The 6,632-nt window shown below is 45.7% G+C and overlaps 1 pseudogene; it reads left to right on the forward strand.

Moving 5' to 3' along the window:
• Positions 1-5,167: 5,167 nt before the first annotated feature.
• On the forward strand, positions 5,168-6,368 carry LOC110591099 (annotated as a pseudogene).
• The last annotated feature ends 264 nt before the right edge of the window (positions 6,369-6,632 follow it).

The following is a 6,632-nucleotide window of genomic DNA, read 5'->3' on the forward strand; positions in this document are numbered from 1 at the left end:
GGAAACTGTGGTTCAAGGTAACTTGGCCAACGTTAGCCATTTAATAAATGAATTCAGCCTCCTGAACTTAATTAAAGCCAAGGTCCTTTGCGGAACATAAGTCGAGGGCAGCACTCATCCAAATGAAGCATGCCAGGTTTGCATACAGCCCCTGAAATCATGATGATGATGCTCTTTGAGGAGGCACAGCCTAGAGGCGGCTCCTGAAAGGGGAGACGTGCATAAGTGAATGGGAATTAAGGATTTCTCCAAAGGAGGTAGATATGGAATTTAAAAAGAACTGGGGTTGGGGAAAAATGACAGTTGTTACCTGTGAATAGTCACTCAAGGTGGTACGATGCCCTTGGGTGCCCAGAAAGGACAAGGGGAAAGTCAGCAAAGCTGCCCTTTGGTTTCAGGGATTGGGTTGAAGTCAGTGCAGGGAGACATTTTCACCCTGAAAGTAAATGGAGCTCAAAGAGCCAGAGGAAAAAAGACTGTGATCCCCTAAGTTGGATCCCTGCATTGGTTTGGGTTGAAAATTGAGTGAGTCTTAGAAGTCAAGTCTAGAGAAAGAACCAGGCTCCGGAGGGAAGGAAAATAGGGAGGTCTTGGACAAAAACAAAGAAACAAACAAAAACAGTTAGTAGTTGAAATGGTGCTAAACTATAGCTTAACAAATGTCTTTGTAGCTTGGATGCCCTGAAGTGTTCTATCATAATTTGATGTGACGTGCTCCAACTTATTAAACAGTATCTTGGACAGGAATGCAGCGGAATAAAATGGAGGAAGTCAGTGACTCCCCAAAAGTGCCGTCTCCTTAAGGAGAATTTCTTTTTAGTTTGGATGAGTGGTGATAGCTGCAGAAAGTTACCAGAATATTCAGCAGAAGTGCCCAGGAAAGAACCTTCTCCATGCAGCTGCCTCCCTGGCACCTTTTTGCTTCGTCAGGATCTGTCCCCACCCCCACCCTTATCCGTCTACTTGAGGCCAAAGGTACCTGGCTCCTCCCACCAATCCACACTGACCTGCTTGTCCTTGTCCTAGCTCTGGAAGCTTGCTGAGTCAATGCCACAGGTTTCTCATGAGGTTTGGTAATTTAAAAGTGAGAAATTTCTCAGATTGTCATAACACAGATTGAATCACGACTATGACCTCAGTCTTAATAGAGCAAGAGAAGATATCTAGGTTTATATATGTAACTGTGTGCAAATATATGTGTGTATATAGACATGTATATTCACATACACACACACAGTGCCATCAGCAGCTTATTTGAAATTGATTTCCCAAAGGAGTAATGAAAATTGGAAGCTTCATCAAAACAAGATGACATGAGTAGTTGCATGTTGCCAAAACCATTAAAATGAATGAGATAGTTATGCTCCTGGCACGGGGCCACCTTGCTTAGGCTGCAGTGCTATCAAAGCCCTGCTGGTTAATCAGCAGCCCTCCGAGGACAGCTGTTATTTGGTCGGTGAATGCATTCTGTTTGGCATGTGTCCTCACGTTGTTGAATACTCGAACTGTCTTGTTTAGCAAAGCAGACGAGGAGGATTATATTCCTAGGACTTGACCAAAGACCTAACTGACGAACATCATTTTTCTTAACCTTATTCACAGCATTTAACCCACTGTTTTTTGCAGTCACATAATTTTTTTTTTTAAGTGTTTGAGATTTTTAAATGTTCAGAGTGGGACACCACTTGGGAAAACCATGTGTCGGTTCCTTAAAAACGTGAATGTACACCAACCATGCTAACTCAGCCATTCTTCTCCTACGTGTTTATCCAAGAGAAATCAAAGTGTATGTCCATACAAAAACTCACACAAGACTGTTTATAGCAGCTTTATCTAGGATTATAAACACCTCAAAGACCCATATTTCCATTCACAGGTGAATGGATAAGCATATTGTGGTATGTCCATGCAATGGAACATCACTTGGCAGTAAAAAGAATGAGCTGTTGATACAGTGCAATAACGTATAGGAATCTCAACATCATTGCGTGGATGGAAAGAAGCCAGACAAAAGTGATCACAAGTGACCAAGCTAATCATTTGTGTGGGAGCACAAGGAGACAATTGATTAACTTCGTTGTGGTGCTGATTTCACAGGTGGACATGCATAGCAAAACTTTGCAAGTTATGTATTGTGACATAGGTGCTGTTTATTGCATTTTAAGTATAGCTCAATAGATGCATAAAAACACAAAACTGGAGAGCGTATGGAAGAATGCAAAGGAGACAAGGTTGGCCAAGATACCCCAACTCTACCTGAGTTGATTAAGGAGACACTACATGGTTAACTGACATAAAAGATTTTGAAAAAAATCACAAAGTGTGGGGTGCCTGGGTGGCTCAGTTGGTTAAGCGACTGCCTTCGGCTCAGGTCATGATCCTGGAGTCCCGGGATCGAGTCCCACGTCGGGCTCCCTGCTCAGCAGGGGGGTCTGCTGCTCCCTCTGACCCTCTCCCCTCTCATGCTCGCTCTCTCATTCTCTCTCTCAAATAAAGAAATAAAATCTTTAAAAAAAATCACAGTGTGTTTATTTTGCATAAGTTACATGTCTCTCGACCAACTTTACCTCTTCCTCTCACCTCCTGCGCCTCGCCCCTCTTATTGGTTAAAAGGAATTATTATTTAACTGGGGGAATTTTGTTCATTGTTAGGGATTTCAGCTAATATTTTTTTTCTTCATCTTCCTTTAGTGTGGGAATTCTGATACTATGGGGGTAAAAAAATTTAAGAGGAAAATTTGAAGATGAAGTTGAAAGAGGATAGTTAACGGAGCAGGGAGTAGTAGGTAAAAATTAGTGCTTGGAATGGGAAGTTCAATTTGGAAAGAAGAAAGGACACTATTATTACTATATTTACTACTACTATTATTACTATGGAAATGGGACCAAAGGAATAGGAAAAGGGTTGGGGGAACTGTCAGGGAATTGGAGCACCACTTACCAGACGATCTTCTCTGGGTTGTTAGTGGAAAGTCTTGAGATTAAGATGGGGATTTGTTGGAACAACTAGGATTTGAGTAGAATAGAGAGTTTGGGAATAGTTGTACAGGAAGTCAGTAGACACTTGATAAGAGGCAGGGAATTAAAAAAAAAAAGTTTTGCTAAATAGCAAAGCTACAGCATCTGAACATGAGTTTTTGTAGAGCCTACCCCGCCTGCTTTTGTGAATCTTTCAATATTGTTAGTGGTATTCAGCTAAAGGTATAATCAGCCTTCGTTTTTCTATGGTGAAAAATTTATTATATTTAAAATTAGCCAGCTGGACTGACGTGATCCCAGTTTTGTTGGCTACATAGGAAGCGTCCTAGTCAGGAGCCAGTGAACATATGCCTTCTTCTCTCCGTCAGGCCCGTTCAGAGTGTTGACCTTGGCCATGTCAATGTCCTAGAACCTCTTGACAGGCTGCATGACTGGGTGCTCCTTAGCTTGGACAGCCACAGTGAACACAAGGGTACTGCCTTCTGTCTCTGTGGCCACTCTAGGGTCAAGGGGAATCTCTGGTCTTAGTAATCGAGCCTGTTTCTCCCTGGAGCGTTCTTTCAGGGATCTTTGGGCAGCAGTGCCTTGGCCTGCCAGAAGGTGGGTGACATGTGGACTTCTGTTGGTGGTGTTGCTGCGGACCCCTTCCAGTGCTGCCTTCTTGGGCCTTCAAAGCCTTTGCTTTGGCTTCGGCTTTGGGAGGAGCAGGGGCATTGCACGGCCAGCCTTCCGTGTTTGCTTTCAGCACCATCTCCATGGAAGGGCTGAGTGTTCATTTTTAGAGAGGGGAAAATGTGTTCTCATCTTTGAAAAATATTTTGAAATCTGCTGCCAGGCAGGTAAACCATTACACTGAAAATAACTGGTTACATTTTTTAAAACTGTTCACAAATTATCAAATACCTTTTGTAAGTGTATTGTGTCTCTCAAACATGAACTTGACTGCATGTGTTAGCAGAGGACTTTTACAACTAATTATAAATAAAGCTATTGTATTCATGTTCGCTAACATTTACTGCCTGCTTACAGTAAATGTTATGCACTTAGTAAAGGGCAGACACTGCTTTAGGCACTTCTGAATATATTAACTTATTTAATGCTCGTAACCATACAATTACATGCTTTACAAAGGAGAAAACTGCAAGAGAAAGGTTGGACATCTGCTGAATGACAAAGCTAAAATTCAGCAGTCTAGCTTCCAGGCCAGTATCTAGCCTCTGTGGTATAGTGCCTGCCATATTATGTCACATCACAATTACATCAGACAAGCAGGGCTCCTGGGCGTAAGTTCCTGCTATCAGTAATACGCACCTCCAGTCCAGTGCATCAGCTGAAATTGAAACTTCATTAACCACGGTTTTCTTTTCCCTAAGCAGGCCTGATACAGGTTAGCAGCTTTTAGGGTGGTGGGGAAGAGAAGTCTAACCTTCTTCCCCCTTCCCAAACTTGCCCCTTATTCTGCCTCCCCTATCTTGCTAGCTAGCTGTGGTTTCTGACCCATGCCTTCCAAGGGCCAAAAGAGGGGAGAAGAGCTATAGTGGCAAGAAACGTCTTGCCTAACTAGCGACAGGGGTTAAAGACTGACTGTCTCTCAAAGGCACATTTGTGGTTTTGTGCAGCCCTCCCTCACTACCAGATTTCCCACTTGGAGTTCCCTGGAGTAATGCCAGTCCAACTGGTCATTGAGCTCCTCCTTCCTCACTTTCTGGATATCTGACAGTTTACTCCTGTTGGGTTCTTTGACCCATCAAGGTAGTTCTCTTAAACAAATCTTGTGATGACCCTACACAAACGTGCTCTCCTATTGAACTCTATCTGATCCATGAGAAACACCCCACCATCATTTGCCCTGACCAATTCCAATGGTCCAGGCTACCAGTACACCACCCCCTCCTTTGCTCAGCCCCCCCCCCCTTACATTTCCCTCAGGAAGGCAGGAGCACCACTCCCTTTAGAACTGTCAACTGGTGAGGACATATTTTATTAGGCTCCTTAATCCCTATGTCTGGATTTAAGATGTAGGAGAAAGTAGCTCCCACCCATACCATTATATTTGGGGGGAAGGAGTCACGGCACATTCCCAGTTGTCTCCTAGAAATCCTGTCATCTTCAACCCCAACTAGTTTATTTTTCAATGAGCATTAAGAGTTGAGAACCTAGCTCTCAGCTCCCTTACATTAAAGAGAAAATGCTGCTGTCAGGGACTTCCAGGCCTGGGATTTCAACTTTTGGCTATAACAACAAGCAGCCCTATGTGTCATTGTCTCAGCAGATGGCACCACCTAGTCCAAGCAACAGTACCCCGAACAGCAGCAGTGAGAGCAATCGAAATGACCAGGTGAGCAAAACCAACCTCTATATCCGGGGATTGCAACCAGGCATTACTGACCAGGATCTTGTCAAATTGTGCCAGTCATATGACAAGATTGTCTCCACTAAGGCCATCCTGGACAAGAGCACAAACAAATGCAAAGGCTCTGGCTTTGTGGACTTTGACAGTCCTTCAGCCGCACAGAAAGCTGTCACGGCACTGAAAGCCAGTGGTGTGCAGGCTCAGGTGGCAAAGCAACAGGAACAGGACCCCACAAATTTATACATATCAAACCTTCCACTCTCCATGGATGAGCAAGAACTAGAGGGGATGCTGAAGCCTTTGGCCAGGTTATCTCCACTCGAGTCCTCCGAGACACCAGTGGGACCAGCAGAGGGGTTGGCTTTGCAAGGATGGAGTCCACAGAGAAGTGTGAAGCCATCATCACCCACTTTAATGGAAAATACATTAAGACACCTGCTGGAGTCCCAGCCCCATCTGATCCCTTGCTTTGCAGGTTTGCTGATGGTGGTCCAAAGAAACGACAGAACCAAGGGAAATACATGCAAAATGGATGGGCCTGGCCAAGGAATGGAGATATGGGTGGTATGGCCTTGACCTATGACCCCACCACAGCTCTTCAGAATGGGTTTTACCCGGCTCCTTATAACATCACCCCCAACAGGATGCTCAGTCTGCACTCTCCCCGTACCTTCCATCTCCTGTGTCTTCCTATCAGAGTAACTCAGACATCTCCTCTACAAGCACCTAACCCGTCGTGGATGCACCACCAGTCATACCTCATGCAGCCTTCAGGTTCCATTCTGCCGCCAGGGATGGATCACCCCATTTCTCTGCAGCCTGCCTCCATGATGGGACCTCTTACCCAGCCACTGGGGCACCTCTCGCTCAGCAGCACGGGCAGGTATGTGCCGGCGGCCGCCCCGGTGCCAGGAGCTTACATCGCCCGGTACACCCCCGTGCCTTCCGCCGGTGTTGCAGCCGAGGAGAGCGGGGGCAGGTGCTGGTGGAGGCGCCCTCAGACCACGGGCTCTACTCCTTCCAGTTCAATAAGTAGCAGCGTGGTCTGGAAGCGAACCCGCATCGTGTCTGAGATGCGCCTGGACGCCTGAATCATCGGAGAGGCTGATGCTCCCGAACTCCAGAGGGCTGACGGGATACAGACCCGCCGAGGGCCCTGCTAAGGACTAACACTTGGGCAGTGCTTTTCACAGGCCTGGGCCTGGAGAAAAGAAATCTCTGCACTCCTGCCCTCTGCTTCTTCCTCCATTCCTGCGGGGGGGCCTGGGGGAACCGTCACTTTTTGTGTGTGCTGGATTCA

The sequence above is a fragment of the Neomonachus schauinslandi genome, chromosome 7 (genome assembly GCF_002201575.2).
Source record: "Neomonachus schauinslandi chromosome 7, ASM220157v2, whole genome shotgun sequence".
NCBI classification, from domain to species: Eukaryota; Metazoa; Chordata; class Mammalia; order Carnivora; family Phocidae; genus Neomonachus; species Neomonachus schauinslandi.